The sequence below is a fragment of the Microcebus murinus genome, chromosome 10 (assembly GCF_040939455.1).
Source record: "Microcebus murinus isolate Inina chromosome 10, M.murinus_Inina_mat1.0, whole genome shotgun sequence".
Classification (NCBI taxonomy): Eukaryota; Metazoa; Chordata; class Mammalia; order Primates; family Cheirogaleidae; genus Microcebus; species Microcebus murinus.
This window is the reverse complement of record NC_134113.1, coordinates 48,635,526-48,656,932: the sequence shown is the minus strand read 5'-3', so window position 1 is coordinate 48,656,932 and position 21,407 is coordinate 48,635,526. Positions and strand designations below refer to the sequence as shown.

The 21,407-nt window shown below is 38.4% G+C and overlaps 1 protein-coding gene and 1 non-coding gene across 3 annotated transcripts in view; one reads left to right on the top strand and one right to left on the bottom strand.

The window, feature by feature from the left end:
- Window positions 1-21,407, top strand: part of PRICKLE1 (prickle planar cell polarity protein 1) — a 105,184-nt gene that overhangs the window by 38,266 nt on the left and 45,511 nt on the right. The window contains exon 1 of one of the 2 annotated variants that reach the window (XM_076007189.1): window positions 18,746-20,942. The exons of the other annotated variant lie outside the window; for it this stretch is intronic. The gene's annotated coding sequence lies outside the window, so the exon portion shown is untranslated. Of the gene's footprint in view, window positions 1-18,745; window positions 20,943-21,407 lie in introns of those variants that run through there. 2 annotated transcript variants of the gene reach the window in all.
- LOC142873533 (U6 spliceosomal RNA) lies at window positions 11,517-11,623 on the bottom strand. The gene has a single exon (XR_012921551.1). It is a non-coding gene; the product is annotated as a U6 spliceosomal RNA (small nuclear RNA).

The following is a 21,407-nucleotide window of genomic DNA, read 5'->3' as shown; positions in this document are numbered from 1 at the left end:
TCAAATTTTAAAATCAAGTGTAGTAGTCTCTATATAGTATTTAGAAATACGGAGGTAAATATAAGAAGAAATACCTATAAGATATAAAAATGGTTGCCTCTGTCAGCCAGGTAACTACTGGTTCTGTTGCAAGCCTTTTAGCGCTCACCATTTTGCTCTTAAAAGTATGCACATATATGTTATATTGATAAAATAAAAATAGAAATTTTTTGCCTCAGGCTACCATGCTGCATTAACTTTAAACCTGAACATACCCACTGTTCTATCTTCAGAGAAAGATCAGCCTCATGTAGGGAAAACGGGCACGTCTGAGCCTTTCCCACCTAACCGTGCAGGCACACAGGCCAGTTGGCTGATGAAGGGCACCTGGCCAGCCTTTGAGCTTGTTACTGGGACCACTGTCTCTTGACCCCATGAGCAAAATGATTCTTGCTCTATACGGATCTGTGCTCAATAAGAGAAGGGTGGATTTGGTGGATTCTTGCATAGGAAACAACCAAACTGGACAATTCAGGACAAAAACAATCTTCTTTGTGACCTCGATAATTTTTTTCTTTGTACAGTATAAATTATACATATCAGTGCCAACTTCTGTTTTGTTCTGAGCTATCTGGGCCTCACTTTAGCATCCAATGCCTGAAAGTTTTCTTCTAGAAGAGTGCATCTTATGTTACTAACTGTATTTTTATATTAATATATTTCTTGAAATTGCACTTTGGTTCTCTGAATTATTTTATCTCTGAGTGGGGGCTATAGAGCAATTCCAGGCGAGCAGCTAACATACTTATTTAAAAAAAAAAAATCCAGAAACCAAATACTTCTCTTACTCCTCTCTTAAGTAGATATTTTGTATATCTTAAAGGAAAATTTCTAAAGACAAACACAAAGTAGGGGATCTTGAGACTTGATGGAGGTAGAGGGAAATATTTCATGGCTACAGAGCTATTACATATTAATATTTTTTCAGATATAATAAAAATAATTAGCAGTCATTTAAAGCCTACTGTACTAAATGTTTGTTTACTGTGTTAAGTGCCACATAGTCAGTATCACATTTAAAGCTCCCAACATGCCTACTTTTACTCCCATTGCACAGATGCAGAAACTGAGTCTTAAAGAGATAGTGAATTTTCTAAGGCCGATATGATGAGGAGGCCGGGTGGAGAATTTGTATCCAGGTAGCAACTCCAGACCAAAGCTCATAACTATTATGCTGTTGCCATCTATCTGTCACAGCAGCTTTCTTTCCTCTTGGGGGAAAAAATGTATCATTTGGTTACCCTCCCCAAAGTGAAGTGGGAGTTTGATGAATCTTAGCACAAACTTTTATTGGCTTAGGTTATGTGGCATGAATAAAACTATTGATTTAACTCCTGAAACATCTCCATCTTTTAATGTGTCAAACACAGTCTTCAAACCAGAGAGGTTCATGATGTACACACAGTATAATTCCCTGATTAACTTGACCAGGTGGAATGATTTTATGTTGTTCTAATCACAATTAATTTTCTTCTCACACCTGCTAGAATGCCCACTGGGAGAGATACCAAGTGTTCTCCAGGACATTGGATTGTCATTAAAGGGCTCTGTTCTACCACTTCTTGAACTTTCTCTGAAGTCCAAAATCAAAACCAGATCCCTAACATACTTGACATTTCTTTCAGTCTTGTGCATTAATAAAACGTTTTTGCTTGTTGCTTTGTAAGGAATACATTTAAGAACGCACAAAGGACTCTTTTAAAAAAAATGCATAAATATGCGACTGTTTAAAATACAAAAATGACTGACCTTTTAAACTTAACTGCAAAGTTCAAAAATAACTGATTACAAATAGTAATCACTGAGATTTCTAGAAAAATGGAAAATTACCGATGGAAAGCTATGTTAAGAATGGCAGAAGTGGCAGCTCATACCAAGACAGCTGCCAGTTGTCCCATTCCAAAAAGTCACTGTCTATTTTTGGGGTAGGATGTAAGCTCTCAGTAGTACAAGGACACAGATAAAATTTCTAACTGCATTATTTTTATAAATATTTTAATCATTTTCTAACCTCAAGACAGAATTTTGATGTTCAATCATTTGCACTTTCAGGAAACTATTTAGCATTTCTTCAGCTGTCAAATATATATTATATTTTTTCTCAGCTATTTCTTAAATTAACTGAAGTATCTGTACTATAGTAAAATTTAGAATTCACTTTAAAGCCCTCAAGTAGAATTATTTCTCATGTTTTTTTCTTGAAGTTGAGATAGTGCAGCTACCAGTATCTTACTTTGGGGAAATCTAAGGCAATAAAGGATTAGGTTAAAGACCTAGTGTCTTTAAAAAAGGCAAAGAAACTGTATTTATGTGTAACACTGCAGCAAGCTGCAGCAAATTGCACCGCATATAATGAACCTAAAGACAGGAAAACTTGCTCCCGTGTGTCCCACACTGTGCAGTCCAGTGCACAGCGAAGGGCAATAAGATGTACTGGTCTGTCTTAAGGAGCTTAAAGTCTAATTGGGAAGACAAAAAAAAATGCACGTTAAACTATTAGGGCACTAAACCTTGCAATATTAACTCTGGTGGGAGTTCAGAGAAGGGAAAAAGAAGGATGAGCTAGAACCTTGATACTCCATACTCCAGAAGTGGTCCTCAGACCAGGCGCAGTTCTATTGATTGGCGCTGATTAGGATTCTATTACAGAATCTCAGACCCCTGCCCACGACCTGCTAGATCAGAATCAGCATTTTAACAGCATCCCCAGGTGAATGCTGTGCGTGTTAAACGCTGGGTCAGAACAATGTAAGTAAGCACCGTGTCTTCGACCCCATACCGCTGTCCAGCAGAACTTTCTGCAGCTTCTCCATATGACAGCCACGAGTTTATGTGGCTGTTGAGCACTCTATATGTGTGTAGAGCAGCTGCGGAAATGAATTTTTAATTTTAAATCTAAATCTCAATTTAAATGGCTGCAGGGGTCCTCAAACTTTTTAAACAGGGGGCCAGTTCACTGTCCCTCAGACCGTTGGAGAGTGTGCACTGTGGGCCCGGGACCAGTGGGCTGCTAAGCAGGACGGGCAGCGGGGGCAAAAACACCCAGAGGGCCAGATAAATGTGCTAGGCGGCCCGCATGTGGCCCACGGACCATAGTTTGAGGACGCCTGGTCTGGTGGGTATCATGTTAAGACAGTGAAAGAGAAGAGCAAGCCCTGGATTAAGAGTCAAAATATTTCACACTTGTCCCAACACAGACACTGTTTGGATGACCTTGGGAAAGTGTTTTTAACTTCCCTTTGCCTCCGTTTTATCATCCATAGATAAAGGGTTGAATTAGATTATCTTGTAGCTTTATTTCAGTATCAATGTTACAAGGTTGCCTCTTTGAGATGGAGATGCCATTTTCAGAGTATGCCTTGGGCAGAGTCATCAAAGCAGGAAGCGATAACAGTTGAATTGATGAAGTGGTGGTTCCACAAAGGAGGTGAGCACAGTTTGCTAATCAGCACATAGGAAATATTCAGAAAATGTCTTGTTTGCTCCTGTATTTCTCAATCACTGTCTCGTACACAATAAACACTCTTTCACTATTTGTTGAATGAATGAATCAAAGTGATGTTTAAATAAATACTCAATCAAACAGTTCATATTCAAGTCCGTTTGATTTGGTCAGCGTGACTGGGTTTTGTTGCGGTTTGGTTTGGTTTGTGTTTTGCGCTTGGGTAGATTTGTTTAATAGTCTTAGCTTACACCCCAGGTAAAGCAAAACTGAGATAATTCATTAGGCATACTTGTGTTGACTGAAGCGTTTTAATTTAGCGCCACCTAAATAGGATCTTTATGTTGACATTTTTGTAAATGTAAGAATTGAGAGGAACTGAAACAACTCTATAAGTGAATTACACATAGTTTTACCAAACAGTTAATTTAAGAGCATTGCTAATTATAATATGTATATTTACCAACAACCACCCGATGCCAAAGATGGATAATGTTTGTCATCCTATGGACAGGATACTTAATGAGTCATGAAGGTAAATAGCTCAACACCCCTACACATCTGCACACCAAGTAAGGAAAAGTCCTTGGGGATGAAAGGATGGGCAAGAGAGGTGGGAAGAGTGATAAGCAGGGAAGGTTTAGGCAAACTCAACATCAAGAGGCCCAAAGAAGTTGGCAGCATCTCAGCCAGGTGAGCAGAGTTTGGGAATCAGAAATGAGAATCTTCTGCACATGTACCCAGGGATTCGTGTGAAAGAAGCTGTGAGAACTAAGCTGTGTATGGTAGCAAGAGCCAAAGAAAATTTTCCAGTTCTGAAGACTGGGGCACATGAGAATGTAGGAAACCATAGCCCAGGAGCCCCTGGTTAGTTTCAGGGTTCTGGATCCTGAGTTTGGGAGGCGGGTAACTCCACCAAGGAGGGAGCTGGATGGAAGACTGATCTGAGGAAATAGAGGAACTGGTTGGGGGGGAGAGATCCACTGGAGGACCTAGGTGTGGTAAAGACCAGGAAAAGTTCCCAGGCCTAACATTATTTTGCAGCAGCTAGAGGCATTTTTAATTTGGGCCTTCTTTGTTCTTCTTTACATTCTATCTCCAGTTTTCTGGATTGATTTCTTTATTTAGCAACTTCATTTCTAGAAATAGACAAAAGTCCACTTTAGTTTCCTTAGTTCCACTTTCTAAGTCTTTCTACCCATAACTGCTGCTACTACTAATGCTGATCGTTAATTTTCCAGTTCTCTTTATCTTGTGGCCTCGGCACCTGTGGCCTTTTCATTGCACTGTTGAGAGGGAGATATTTATGTCTAGACCAGAGAAGGAAGGCTTTTTCTTTTTTAATCAGGTGCTGCTTTTAATGTACTGTGTTCAGTGTGTAGGTAAATCATGATGTGGGTATAACCCGTGCTTCCCTCCTTTGCCCTCTGGAGTAGCTGATGAACTCCAAGGGAGAAGGGGACTCCGCCTTGTTCATCATCATATTGCCACACCTAGCAGGGTCTGGCGCACATTAAGTGGCCAATAACTGTTTATTGACTCCTGGCTGTTTGCACCTGCATTTCAAAGCTGTGCCAACCAATTTCCACATGGTTGGAAGCATGCTCACTAACCATGTGAATTCTCAGTTGTCTCAATGATCATAAAATTTAGGATCTTTCTGACCACCTCTCTGCTATTTTGGCTAATATTGGCCTTACTTTGACCCTCATGTCTCTCCAGGTTTCTCTGACTCTAATCCATACCAGTTCTCTTCTGATTGAAAAATCCAACTCAAAATAGCTTCTTTAAGAAAAGGAAATGTGTTAGTTCATTCGGCCGAAAAGTCCAGGAGTAAATCTTGCTTCTAGCATGGTCAAATCCATGTGTTCAGTGATTCATAAGGACTCCATGTCTTCATCTTCAGGCATGTCTTTCTCCTGGACTGGCTTCATTCTCAGGCAGCATGGTCCATGGCTGAGGAAAGCACATACAGCAGCTGTACGTTCACATCTTCTTCAACAGGTCAGCAAAGTTCCAGAATTGAGCTCATATGCCATCAGTCATATACCAGCTCTGAACCAGTTCCTGGCTGACTGTGTGGAATGTTCCAATTGACTAGGTAAAAAGGATTATGTGCCCAGCCCTAACGCCAGGGGTAGAGGGTGGGGTCTGCCTCACCCAAACTGCCATAGACTGAGAACGGATGAGAGACAGCATCCCAAAGAAAACATTGTTTTTATCAGAGAAAAAGAAAACAAATGTTGGGAAGACAAAAACCATAGCTGTCTACTGCAGCATGCTATATATATTTCTTTGTTCTTATTCCATAGTTTTAGACATGAATGGTTGGGTGTTTAGTGTTCATAAGGCTGGGTTATCTTTTTAGGAACGTAAATCTCAGTTTATTTGGTTTTTCCCAGTATCCGCTTTCAAAAAACTCTTCCTTTCCCAACTCTGGAGAGCAATGAGCGTCTGGGTGTAAGATACAGAAGGAGAGGCAGTCTACCAACGAGGGTAAGAGTTCTGACTCCAGAGTCAGCAGATCCTTGCTCCACCCTTCAACAAGTCCTGCTACCTTGGGCAAGTTACTAACCTCTTGGGTGCTTAACAGCAAAAGGGCTGCTGTAAGCCATTCATCCACTCTTATGGGTAGAGCTCGCAGCATGCGATTTATCTATTGCTATTGTTGTTAAGAATAATAATAATAACAGCATGGATCACACACTGTTGCTGGCCCCTCTGCTGGACTCCAACAGGCTGAAATGTCTCTGGCCTTCTTCCCTCCCTTACCATAGTCCAGCCAACACTGGCCTGCCCTTCCTGAATTCACCCGAGTCCCCATCCACCCAGGGCCAGTACGTGCACCTCTGCAGGAAGGTACTTCTTCCCACTCTAACTAGTTACCTCTCGTCTGCCAATTGAAGAATCATGAGGTTCATAAGTTTGAAAAGGAGAGTTTTATTTCTCATAAAAGGTTACATCCTGCAGGCTGGCCATCTTGCAGGCCGGGGAGCGCAGCCTTGGGCAGAAGCTGAGAGCACTTCGAGGGAGGGGTGAAGGGGAAAAGAATTTGTGCTGGATAGGGTGACTGAATACACACATTTAATGAGCTATAGGAGTAATCATGAGTATTTATGAAATAATTAACACATGCACATACAATTGAACTTCTTCCCTCTTCATGTGTCACATGTTTAAAAATGGCAGCAGTTAGCATGATCTCAGGGTGGAGTTTTCAGCCCTCTGAGCTCAAAAGGTGAAGCAGAGGATGTGACAATCCACTGTGCACAGCCTCTGTAAACTGGCCAGCCTCTGTAAACTCCATGGTCAGTGTTCTCTTATCAGAAAGGAATGATGGTCAGTTGTGTTGAAACCTCAAAAGGAAGGGGCAGCTTCAGGTCCTTGGTTGAAAGCAGCAGTGGAAAGAGTCTTTTTGGAATGCTGGTTTCTGGCCAGGCGTGGTGGCTCATGCATGTAATCCTGGCACTTTGGGAGGCCGAGGCAGGACAATTTCTTGAGGCCAGGAGTTTGAGACCAGATTGGGCAAAATAGTGAGAACCTGTCTCTACCCCTGCCCCCCCCCAAAATAATTTAAAAATATCCAGGTGTGGTGGTACACAGCTGTAGTCCTAACCTCTTGAAGTCCTAGCAGGAAGATTTCTTTAGCCCAAGAGTTCAAGGTTACAGTGAGTTATGCTGATGCCACTGCACTCCAGCCTAGGTGACAGAGAGAGATCCTATCTCAAAAAAAGAAAGAAAGAAAAAAAGAAAAGGGAGAAAAGAAAAGCAATGCTGGTTTCTGCTTAACCCTTAGGAAAGAAAGTCTAATGGGGATTAGTGATGGAGGGGGTATTGAGGTGTGTCTAACCTTCCATCCTGTCATGGCTAGCAGCTCAGTTTTTAAGGTTTCTCTTGTGTCCCCTTGGCCGAGATAGGGTCCGTTCAGTCAGTTGGGGGGCTTAGGATTTTATTTTTATTCTCACATCTATCAGTTCTCATTGTCAATGAAGAAGACTTCCCTGTCCCCCACCCTGAATCTGTTATTTTCTTTCATTGCACCCTCTTCTTTTCCTTTATTGTCCTTACTACCATCTGTAATTTTCTATTTGTCTTTGTGTGCTTCTCTTACTGACTATAAGCCCCACTTTATGCAATAATAGGAGTTTGGCAAATATTTCTAAATAAAACAAATCAATGTCAAATATTTTCGGACCTACTTAAGGGTGGTATGGGAACTTTTGCTGAGGATACAGTGAGGAATGTAAGAATAGTTAGTGCATAACTGGTAATAGAGGAACATCAAGACAGATTGAAGAGGAATGGTGGCCTTGTTTTGTCCTAAGGGCCTTTTTTGTGGGTAGGGGGTTGTTTGGGCACAACAAGATGAAGAGAGCAGAATAAGACCTCTGTTATGTGAGGCAGATGCTATGCATGTGACATCCATTTCAGTTTAGTCTCACTTTTTCAAAGTGGATTTTGTCTGTATTTAGCATCTTTGCACAATTTTATGTATTTTCTCTCTCTCTCTCTCTCTCTCTCTCTCTCTCTCTCTCTCTCTCTCTCTCTCTCTCTGTGGAGCATGGGAGTACAAGGAGGTATTGGTCATATTGCCTATTTATTATACAATTCCCCCAAGTACTTTGAATGGCAACTTTATAAATAATGGCTATTTATGATTGTTGTCTAGACTTAACAAATGGTTATTTAACAGGCAATGAAATAATTTACCCACAGTTCTTATACTATAATTACACACGCCACCTTTAAGGGGCAAATGTTAGGGCTTATGCTCAAAATATAAGTCTTGTTCACAGTGGTGAATTATTCTCTATGGACAATGAAATTAGTTATTCACCAGTATGAAATACAGAACAAAGACAAGTACAGTCATTCTTCAGGGATCAGGTTCTTAGAAAGAGTTGAATGTCTAAGTCATCATAAATCTAATCAATGCTGATTAGAAAATATTAAATAACATAGCCATTCATTACCTTTACAGTAGTACAGGCTTATTTGCAAACACTTAGAAAATACAGAAAAGAAAATAGAAAAGAAGAAAAATAATCCCCAGAGTAGCAGACTAAACATTTTGATATATTCCCTTCTAGGTTTTTTCTCCTATTCATGAATTTTTAAAGCATACAATTAGAATCATACTGTACATATGACATATCTGTTTTAAATTTTAATATATCATTAATGATTTTCAAGGTCTGAACATTATCTATAGCTACATTGTTTAATACTGTAACCACTAGCAACATGCACTACTGAGCACCAGAATTGGGGATAGTCTGAATTGAGATATGCTCCATTATAAAAAATACACCGATTCCAAGACAATACCAAAAAAAGTAAATATCTCATTATTAAGTTTTATGTTGATTACATGTTGAGCTATTTTAAATATGTTGGGTTAAATATATTGATAATTGTACTTCTTTCTTTTTACTTTTAAAAATATGCCTGCTAGAAAATTTAAAGTTACAAATGTCATTCACATTCTTTTTCTGTTGGATGTGCTGGTCTATAACATCCTTTTATAGCTGCATAATTTTTGATTATATGAATAAAATTATTTAGCCAATTCTTAACCTATTCCATCTTGTTGAATCTTCAAAGTACTTATTTTTTAGTTCAAAAATTACTTTCTGAACACCTGTACATATCTCTGATTGTTCCCTTAAGATTTACTGCTAGAAGTAAAATTTCTAAGGGAATGGAAATATTTAAATAAGCAATAATGTATAAATAAATGAATAAATAAAAAAGAATGGTTTTGCTTTTCATTATTCATTTACCTTTCTCCTTCTAGAGAAAGATATCATTCCAATCATTAGCAATTGCTCATTTTACATTGAATCAAAAACACCATGTCAACTACCTTCAAATAAATTAAAACTAGCTGCCACTAAGTTGTTTTTGAAGTCAGGTCTGAGGTTTCATGTTTTATGTGAATTGCAAAGGATTGAGTTGGATCTCAGCATTATCCTTCTTTTTGGATTGAAATGCATACACTTTAGGCTGTTGATTGTAGATAATCATGAAATGGAAAAGATTAACAACATATAAATTTTCAAACCTTTCTGGTTTATCTTTGTAATACTACATGAAAAAGGGGAGGGGGACCAAGGAGATGTGAGCTTAAAAGATCATTCATCAGAGGTCCAGAGTATTTGACCTATTATTTATATGAAGGTATAATCTAACACTATTTTAACACTATTATTGTACAATAAAAACAAAGCTTTAGGATATTTAGTAATAGTACATATACCAGATGAACAAAATTGTATTTTTCTTGTCATATTAATTGGATAAAATACACTGAATTTTTGCATCAAATGGCCAATAGAGCCTCTGTAAAACCTTCCTTCCTGGCTTGCTTAGAAGTTTTATGGTTTGTGTTTTTCTCTGATATCTCTGGGATTCTTTGGGAAAATGTCAGGAACCTTTAGGAGCTGCTGAACTCTCTTCCATATCCTTGAGGTAGTATTAAAGAAAATGTTGATAGAGTGTTTCAGATCTATTGCTATTATATCTGATCTAAAATTGAAAAATATCAAATGAGCATGACAGGTTACACTTTCATGTACATTATCTAAAAGGTAGACTATGGAGTGTGTAAAAAATGGTGTTCAACTCTGAATACAGTGAGTAGAGCTGAAATAAACTGACTTTTTTTTTTTTTTTTGAGACAAAATCTCATTCTTTTGCCCAGGCTGGAGTACAGTGGTGCAGTCATAGCTCACTGCAGCCTCAAACTCCTGGCTCAAGTGATCCTCCTGCTTCAGTCTTCCAAGTAGCTAGGACTACAGGTACACACCACCATGCCCCGATAATCTTATTTTTTGTTGAGTTGGAGTCTTGCTGTATTGCTGAGGCTGGTTTTGAACTCCTGGCCTCAAGCAATCCTCCTGCCTCGGTCTCTCTAAGTGCTAAGATTACATGGCATGAGCCACCACACCTAACTTCTGTAAGAATCACAGAACTAAATTCTGTAAAAATCACATTTCTGACTTTTGGTGGCATATTAAACAAGGGAACAAGTTTGCTAACATTTTGTTTTGTATAAACAAGTAGCAAAGTACAAGCACTTCATCCTTACTGTAGATCTAGCTTGACTCTTGTATCTCCCAAGTAAGTAGGCAAGTAGCAGCCATTTTGCCAGTTAAAAGTATGAAAAACATTTTTGAAAGGTTATTCATTTTATTTCTTTTAATTTGTCTATATAATTTGTAGGTTAGTTCAGTTTCGCATAAAACCTTTGCCATCTGCAGAGTTGCCATACAGTGGGGACATAAAGTCCCATAGGAACATGTTTAATTGAGTAATTAAGGCTACAGAAAAGGCTTCCAGAACAACATTTTGATTACAAACAAAAATCAAAGTAAAGCATCTAATTTTGAAGGACTAGATATTTTTCCTAATTAAAAAAAAAAAAACAACAACTAAAAGCATGCCATTTATTTTAGTATAATTTTGAAAGTGTTTGCATGTGTGATGCCACAGAGCAAAGTAAGTCTGATACATCCATTCATAAAATGGGGCGTTTTCAAGGGAGACTGCCCTTAGGGGTGGTACTCTAGAAGCAAAGAGTCATCTCAAGAAAAAGAATTAATTGAGGTGCTCCAAGGATTATTTTTAATTATGATGATAGAGAAGAAGCTGTGCAGTCCTTTTTAAGTAGTATAGCTAATTCACGTGTTTATTGGATAGCGTACACATACGTGGTATGTGTGTGATTATTTTTCCTCAATTTCATTGTCATGTTCTATGGATATTTTCTGAGCATTGACTATGAGGATATCAACTGGAGTCTCCCTGACTGGCATATTCCAAACATTTCCAATTATATCAAATTCAGCCTGATTGACAAAATATGAACATTTCTAATGGTTCAAATGTTGAATATAAATATTTGACTTTTTCATGACTTATTAAACTTAGCTATTTAATCAGCTAAAAATTTTTGAACAATAATGTTTTATTAGGAACTGACATTTAAAGGCAGATGTAAAACCAGGCTATAAATATTATCTTCTTTTTTTTTCTTAATGTGGAATGCTTCACGAATTTGCATGTCGTCCTTTCACAGGGGCCATGCTAATCTTCTCTACATTGTTCCAATTTTAGTATATGTGCTGCCGAAGCCAGCACTTTTTTTTTTTTTTTGAGAAGACTTCTTTCAAATGTTCAGTTTTTCTCAAAATTGAGAGCCCTCCCTAAACAGGTTTTTTTTCCACAGTAAGACTTCTATACAAATTTAGCTTTCCCATGTAAATTTCAGAACACTTTCATTTCATTTGTTTAATTGTTTTATGGCAAAAAAAAAAAGGTAGAAGATAAAACTTTAGTTAGATATAAAATAACATAAAGAGTATATATTAATATAAAATCTATTAATAGTTGGCAGCTTCTGTTTAATAGATTACTTCTCATTAGATACAGATCTCAGATAGCTACTCAGTCTTCCCAGTATCAATACTTCTTGATCATGTCTTACTTATTTTAAGGATTTTTTTCCCTTTCATTCCTAACATCTTCATCTCTGTTTTCTAAATGAAGAAATCAGGGCACAGAGGGTTTAGAAGATTCATGTAATTCTAAGACACAGCCCACTGCTTTGTACTCTTTCTGCCTAACAGATTCCATGGGCAAAATGTTTGCTAAGTGCCCTCCGCATGCCGGGCACATGTGGGTCTTCATGGGCTCCCTGTATAGTTGTCCTTGTCATGCAATGGGGCTCTAGCAGTGCTTCATTTTGTTGCCTGCTCAGTGGCTCTTGAGTTTCTTGGCTTCCACTGTGGGAGGAGCAGAGGGGGAAGCAGTTTTCCCAGGGAAAACACACCCTTAGGTTCTACCCTTTCCCACTGACCCCATTCACTTCTCCTTTATTACCAGTTGTGGTCATCTGACTGGGTAGACATGGCGCTGGTCCACAGTGTGGCACTGGGTGCATCATCTTTGACAAGGCCCTCCTCACCGTGGCCACTGTGTCATTCAAGCACCATACACTACTGACTCTACCTGAAAACCCTCCCTCTGATCTAAGTCCTGCCTCACCATCCTATTGCCCTGCTTAACGCACCTTGTCATTAACAGCTTCCTAACTGATCTTTCTGCCTCAGCCTCTCTCTAACACACCTCTAACCCACTGTTTACACTGTAGCCATGGTTGGTTGTTTGACCCGTGCTTCTGACTGTACGAAGTCTGTCAGGAAAGAATCAAGCCATTGTTAATACAACTAGAAAGGTTAGTGCCAAAAGGTGGTAACCTGGCAGCCAAGGCGAGTGGACTGGAACACGCATGCGTGAACAATGACACTGTCACTGTACTAGTCAGTGGGGTGCTAGATGCTGTTGTGGCCATTGCATTCAATATGACTGAGCGAGTAGAGCAACAAATCTGCATCAAATTTTGCATTAAGCTTGACCGTTTCCTCCGCGCAAACTATTTGGATGATACAGAAGCTTTTGGAGATGATGCAGTGAGTGCAGTGCAAATAAAAGTGTGGCACAAACGCTTCAAAGATGGTCGAGAATCTTGTTGAAAGTGATCCACGTTCTGGAAGTCATTGTCCTATGTACAGTGTTTCTTGTATCTTATATCGTCTTCGATAAATGTCTCTATTTTTCCTGTTACATGGCTGGATACTTTCCGGACAGACCTCATAAATTGGGGTTCCCACAGTCTACTCCTGGGTTTTATTAATTTGATAGACCCAGGGAGACACTGCATTTGCTGGATTATTTTAAAGAATGTTAAAAAGGATACAGACGAAGAGATGCCTAGGCTAAGGCATGTAGAAAGGGGCACAGGGCTTCCATGCCCTATCTGGGGGCACATCACCCTCTAAGAACCTCCACGTGTTCAGCTATCCAGAAACTCATCCAAACTCTGTCCTTTGGGGCTTTTATGGAGACTTCATTACATAGGCGTGATTAATTAAGTCACTGGCTGTTGGTGATCAGCTTAACCTTCAGCCCTTCTCCCCTCCCTAGAGGTTGGGTCTGAAATGTCCTAGCCCTCTAATCACAGCTTGGTCTTCCCTATGACCACTGCCCATCCTGAAGCTACCCAGGGGCTGCCGGCCACCAGTCATCTCATTAGCATGCAAAAGGACACTTATCACTTTGGAGATTCTAAAAATTTTAGGAGTTGTACACTAGGACACCCAGGACTAAGACCAAGTACACATCTCACAACATCACAACTAGTGAGTGCCAAAGCTGGCACGTGAACCACAGCTGAGTGACTCCAGAACTCATGTTGTTAACCATCCTCCCTATCTTCCAAAAAAGCCTGTCTATTCTAAAAACTATCATAACTGATATAGAGCTTTAAGATAAATGTAAAAATTTAAACAATGATTATTACCAATAATTTTTATTCTGCATTCCAATAATTTTATTCTTCATTCTTTAATTTTGGTCCTTTTATTATTTCAGGAAAATTTTAAATCTATTGGATTAGTAGGAATAAATTCTAAAAAAAAAGTCAAGGTTACATAGCTAAAATTCAGGTGCTTGGACTTACTGTCCTTTTGTTTTTCCATTATATGCAGTGCTTCAAAATAACCTTGATTTTTATAATCAAATATTCTATTCGTAGAGCTGTTTTGTTATACATGTCCTTGCTATTTCAAATTACTAGTGTTGTACAGGCCATTTTAGTGGAAATAAAATTAGTTTAAAGATAGGAAGTGCCTTGATTAGCTCAATGAAGCAATGGTCAATTCAATTACAGTGTTAAAATATATTTCAGAGGAAAGAATGTTTAGGGTCATAAATTAATTCAACACAGTTGTTCCTAAGCACTTACTATTTACCTGGGAATGTGTACTGTGCTTGGTGCTTTGAAGATAAATGTTATTTACAAAATGGCTAGTTAATAAAAACTTGCTTCAGAATGCTGTGTTAGGCATCAAAGATCTTTATCCTGAACTTTGTGGTTAACAGGGTTTCATTTCATTTAAGTATGCCATAGGAGAGTCTTACTAGGTAAGTTTGCATATAGATAAAAGTCACAGGTATCCAAATCACCTGTTCTGATTGTGTTTACAAATTCTTGGGTCATCAGATCCATGGTGTATCTGGAGTCAGAGAGTTATATGTAATATCCACCGGAAAGCAGATTAGTCCTCCAATACACACTGTGACTAAATTTCTCTCCGTGCTTTTCCAACATAACCTAAAATGTGAAAAAGAAAAATGTGCTGAAAATTCAGTAAATGCCTATTAGCAACATTGTGCAGGCAACAGGTTAGTTTCCTGAATAATGCTAAGAATTCTTCATGTTGAAGACATTTTTCAATATTAAAGATGGTAACGGTTACTGCTTGAGGGTTATACACCAAAAGAGAGAAGTAATGTAACCCTTTTTTGCAACATTTCAGGTCTGACTTTCCTACTTAGAGCATTATCAATTCTCAAGCTGTGGTGTATTTCATTTTTACTTCCTCTAATAAATTGGAAAACTTACCTGATATTGGTCCTCTATCTGTTACAATATTTATACTTTTTAAATTATTTAGTAAGGGCAATTTACAGTTTATCAGAGGGCTATAGGGATATTATTGCTAGTATTTCAAGAAATACAAGGTGCATTATTCCTGCATCAATCAATCAGTAGATAGTGTCACCTTTCAAGGTCATGTAACCGAATGTTCATATTGAATACGGTTAATTTTAAATAAAAATGGGGTTCAAATTCATCTTATAACTTCTATATAGGTAAATTCAATAATATTTTAGTTTTAAGATGTGAAGACAGATGTAAGGGACAAATAAAGGAAAATTCAGGACCACTGAGATATTTTTAACACTTTCAAATTAAGTTGGCAGCTGTTGTTCATGTCAGGACTTAAATAACTTTGCTTTGTTAAAAAATAAATCCACAACATATGGGTTTCAGTATGTTGTATGTTTATTATTTGTACTTATTAGAGAAAGGCACTTCAGTTGAAAAAATAATAAATTGTCCAGGGTATAAAAATTCATTCTTGTTAGCAGGCAAGTGATCATAGTGTTATAAAGATATCTGCCCTCAAAAAGTTCTGATCCTTTTTATTTAGCCAACTTTTACAGTAAAACCAGTCAGCTTGCTAATGGAATAAAGGCATTGCATTAGACTAGGTCTTAAATTCTGTTATTTTTGGAATTAAAAACCCAGGCCTAGAAGAGACATTCTGAGACCTTTTAATTCCTCCTTCAAACTCCAGAAATGTGTGCTTACCTGGAGTACAGAAAGAAACCCATCTATTGTATAAAAAATAAAACATCTTTCAGACTACCCAAGAAAATACTTCACTCTTCTTGTTAAGTACCTAGTTAAGTGTTTAATAACACATTTGCCTTTTACCAACTGAGATTCTTCTCTTCTCCCTTCAAACCAAGATCTCAAGGGCTGCAGAGTGTCCTTAAGCTAGGAAGAGGCAGTAAGGTTGGTACAATGTTTGAAAATAGCCTTAAGAACCACCCTCTGGAAAAAATGAAATAGGGACTTCTGGTTAAAGATGGCAGATCACACATTTAGTTCTGTCCCCTTTCAAAATGTCATTAAAATGACAGCAAATAAAGTATTTTCTAAAAAGTGACAACCCACAAACAGGAAAAGAATGGGAAAAGAAGAAAATAACAAATTTTGGAGTCTGGAAACAGGATATTTAGTAACTTATTTTAGAAAACACAAGGAGGAAGATCTTAATCTGGAAGTAGTAGAGAAAGATAAGAAGCAATCTGGGTTATACCATGGAACTCCCAAAAGGCTCAAGAAGGTTTATCCTTTGGTGAGGGTGGAATAGAGGATTCTCTAAACTATGAGACACAGGCACAGTTGAGCATGGGGTACCTAACCCAAACCAGAAGAATCAGAATCAGGTAACACATCTCAACTTGGCTTCCTACATCATTCAACTAGTATCATCCCCTAGGCAGGAGATGGGAAAAGTATTCTCTGGAGAATCTGGTTAGCCAAAGGCTGGAGTTGGGGGTGTGGGGTGGGGGAGTGTGGGGTGTGAACAAATCTAAAGAGACTGACACTTAGGGTTTCTCAAGGAAACAGCCCAACCTAGATCATCTTAGGTCTAAAGTGAGGACAGAGTCAACAAGTTCCTCTTCCCTGTCCCCCATCTTCCCAAACATAGACGGCTTCCAATCAATCAGCTTTTTAGTATGTCACTCTTAAACAGGAACAGATCACCAGGGATCCCCAGAGATTGGAAGAAATATCTAATATGAAATGAACATCTCATTAGATGATAATGGAGAGGAAAAAAGAAAAGAACAGAGAGACACAGTAAGAGCAGATAGAATAGATAGTTTCCAGGGAGGACACTTAAAAAATATGTATATCATTAATATTGTCTGAGAAAGAAGATATACCCAATAAGCAAGAACAAGATGCTACAAAAAAGGAACCTTCATGGACAAACAAAGGAGCTCTTGAAAATTAAAAATATTTGAGAAGAAATGGAAAACCATTCACCAGCAGTCTTAGAAGCTACAATATAAGTAATCTCCTAGGAAGTAAATTAAAAACACAAAGAAATGCAAAATAGGAGAGAAAAGATGAGAAAATAGGAAGTCCAGTCCAGGGATCCAACATTTAAATAATAGGAAAAAATGGATGGAAAAGATTATCATCAAATAAATAATTCTAGAAAATTTCCTGAATGGAAGGACTTAAATTTTGGGAAACACCCTGTATGTTTTACCAAACACCCTGTATGTTTATTTGAAAATAGACTCATACCAACATATATCATCAGGTAATTTTAGAATACTCAGAACATAAAAGGTCCTACAACCTTTCAGAGATGAGAAAAACAGATTTCATGGGAAGGATGAAAAAATCACTATGGCAACACTGGAAGCTGGAAGACACAGAGTAGCACTCTCAATGCTATAAGGAGAAATCAGTCTAGGCTTAGAATTCAGTACTCCACCAAAGTATCATTTGAGATTAAGGGTAGATAAAGATATTTTCAGACATGTAAGGTTTCAACAATTTTACATTCCATGAAAGAGTACATGGGATGGAGTGAAGGTAGAAGGTAACAGATAATGCCTTAAAAAAAAAAAGGTAAAGAAAAAAGTAGGAACATCAGTATGCTGTCTTGAGAAATGGAGATAAATAGTAAAAGAATCTGCTAAAAGAGGTGAATATGATTGCATTTGTGAAGCAGAAAAGGGGAGAAACTGAAAACCGCTATTTTTCAAAACAAACCTTTTAGAACTGTTCACTTACTAAACTATGTGCGTATATAATTTTAATAAATTTTAAAAAAATGAAAAAAATAGAATAGGCCAGAATGGGCAAACAAACTTTGTTCTCATTTCTGTTTGGTAATGTGGGTCTTTCCATTTGACAAGTCCTTCGACAGCATATTATAGATAAATTGTTCAGATTTAATTTTAGCTCATCAGCCCCTGCGTTTCCCAAGGTGTTTCTGTTGGTCTGAGTGCATTAGTGAAATCATTCTTTTGTAACAATAATTAAGTTATATTTAGATAACTGTTTCCTATGGGAACACTGACAAGAGATTCATGGAAAAAAATAAAAGATGATGATCTTTCTTCTACCAAAGAATCATGAGATAAGAGAACTAACTGGTGGGGGATTTTAATAGTTTTTCAACATACAAGCACACACAGGGGAAAATATAAAATGCAGAAAATAAAAGGTTTTTAAATCCCAGAATAGAAGACATAGTTCCAGTTGCTACAACCTAAAACTAATTGTTTTTATTAGATCATTAATGTTTCATGCTTTGGGGATATATTTGTATACCATACTATTGGACTATTTCATTGCAATGGCAATGCCTCGAAGGATTTTGAAAAGCACCAAATGAATTTTGGAATGGTTATAGTCTTGGGGCTACGGCATATACTAAACAGAACAGCTTCCTAATATACAATGAGATTGTATTCATGTTTTATTATATAATAATTTTTAAAAGGAGACACTAAAGCTTTAAAAAGAGAGAGACATAAAAATGAGGATAGCATTGAAGATACGTAATAGAGGGGCATAGATAGAGAATTACTTAAGGGCAAAGAGCAGCTCTTATTCACTTTTTTTAAACACACAGGGTCGTGCTATGTTGCCCAGGCTGGAGTGCAATGGCCATTCACAGATGCAATCATGGGTTTGAGGGATCTTCCCAAGTAGCTGGGACTGTAGGCATATGCCACCATGCTCAGCTCTATTCATTTAACAAACATTAATTGAGTACCTACTATGCACCAAGTATTGGAGCTACATCAGTGAACAAAAAATGGATAGAAATCCTTGCCTTCATGGAGCTTACATTCTAGTGGGGTTAGGGGTGAAGGCAGGGGCCAAATGTATTTGTAATTACAGAAAATACATACGATGTCAGATGTGAATAGGTGCTATGACGATAACTTAGGAAGAAGGGATGAAGAGTATTGAGAGAGAGAGAGACTGCAGGGGATGCAATTGTGAATAGGGTATGATAGGCACACCAGAATGCTTGCTAAAATTATTTTTTGACAAAGAAACAAATCTGTCCATCCCTGGGAACTTTGCCTGAACTCTTTATTTGGTTTAGTAATAGGAGCAATATTTTGGGCATTCAGGCACATCACTGGGGCTAAAGCAAAGATAGGAACCTGGAAAGAACTAGGGCAAGGTTGATGGAATATTGAGTAACACAACCCCAGTGGGGGGGAGGGGTGAGGGTTTAATCAGATGAAGACCTTGCCTCACAGACCTTGCAGTCTTATTGGTCTTTACCAAGGCCAAGCACTTTGCAAAGTACAAAGGAGTCCCTATAATAATAGAAGGGGAGATCGTTCGCTTGTTTTTAAAACATTCTTTGCATCCTAAGATGTACAAAGCACAGTCCCTAACTTTGAGAAATAAAAAAGACATTTTAAGTAAACCTTTGATCCAGAAGACATCAAGCTGTTCCCTATTCACCCCCTGCTTCTAGCATCTAGGTGCCTGGGTGTCTTTGAAATAATACTATTTATGTGTCTCTAATACACATCTCCAAGAACCTCAGGGGTAAGCCTTCAATCATTTTCACAGACATTGGATTTCCATATCCCTTCTCCTGTGGAACCTGATTTGGGAAAATAGGTTTTTGTTTTTGATTTTCAGGGAAGTTAAACAAGCCAACAGATCAGAACTCCCACCACCCCTCCAAGGACAGACCTTCAGAGGAAATTCAATAAATCCTGCTTTCTGTTTATCTCATACCTGTAGGCTCTCTCTTTGCACCCTGCAAACCAGTATAGTATTTTATTCTTATTTTTATCCACATCTGCAAAAATCATGTGGACACCTGCAGATGAAATCTGCAGACATGCTTCTTTCTCTCTTCCTCTCTCCCTCTTTCTCTCTCTAATTATGTGCCAAGGATGCAGGCCCCGAAGTTCAACTTCCATTCTTCCAGCAGCTCCCTCACCCTAGTAGAATAATGAGACCCTGTTTTTTGAGAATACAGTGTTTAGGGTAAATGGTGTTTAAAGGGAAGTTTCCCCTGGCTTTACTGGTGAAGACAGAGTCCTTGACTACTCCGCAGGCCCAATGCCCTTGACTATCCTGCCTGGCCTTTGTTGTGGGTTGAGCTGTTGGAACTTGTGTGTAAACATCACAGTGAGGGGCAAACTCACTGCATCTTCTTTGCTGTGCCTGCTTCTTTTGAAGTGTTTGGTGATTGTACCATTGTCATGCCCGTTGGAGGGATCCTTTATTTTACAATGGCAAGACTCAGAAGAGCCAGCTGATAAGACTTGGGACCCTGGTGTGAAACTGACCCTTTGAACTAGGAAGAATCTTTTCAGATAAGCAAGGCTTGGCATTTTTATCACACAACTTTTTATTAGTGCTCTTAACAGAGCAGGTTGGTGTCTTCACAAGGCATGTAAATAAGTTTTTCAAGCTCTTCTGTAATAAACAGACATAGGACATGGGCTCCTTTTTTTTTTTTTTTTTACAAAGATGCAAAGCTTCCAACTGTCCATCTCAATAAAGATCTTTGGGAAAACAGCATCAGTTAGGGGGGATTCATTTATAGTTACTCATTTAAAAAAAAAGACTAATTATATTAGGAATAAAATACAAATGAAACCCAACTAAAGCCCTTTTCAAGAAAATGTTATGCTTCCTGCCTTAAAAAACGATCCCGATTATCTTGCAGACCAAATGGCATGAGTTATTTCTTAGTAAAGGTCATTGGTAGAACAGGAAGTAGAAAAATAGAATAAGCAGTAGTCTTTTGTTAATTGACATGTTCTGCCCCGAGCGTTTCACATCTTGGATAGTCTCAGAAAATTGTACCTTCCTCTTCCAGCCATTCGGTCACTCAAGACACCCTTGTCCAGTTGCTGCTATGTGATGGCCCGGAGCGCAGCTCTGAGTGTGGTGCTCTGAGTTTCCCTCCTCCCAAGTCTCCCAGCCCAACAGAGACCACAGACATCCAACCAACAGCGAAAACAAAGGGTGAGTGACTGGCGCTGTTGCAACATTCTTTTTGATACTGAAAGTCTTCTGGAACTTCAATTCTGGAGCAGGCTTTAAATGAAGAATTTCCTTTTCCTTTTTCCAGTGGTTCTTTGAGAGTTTCCATGTTTTATGTTCAAGTTTTCTTTTTAACTTTGTCTTCATATTTAGCCTAAAGGCATCTCCAAACAGTTCCCCCAAATAGAATTTTCCATTTCAGACTAAGGGGCTGCAGGTGAGATGGAGAATTTAGGGTAAATGCCTTAGAACTTTCATTCGAAGTTTAATGCTGTCTAAACCCCAAAGGGACAAAAAGGCTTTGTTGTGGCTGCTCAGACTTTCAGGCCCCTCGCTGGCTGCGGTCTTGGTGACAGCAGGGCTGGGCAGACTGTGGGCTGTTGTTCGCAAAGGGAAGACACACTATTGTTTCCACTTCACCCTGGGTGTAGCAGCGGGTTCTAAGAC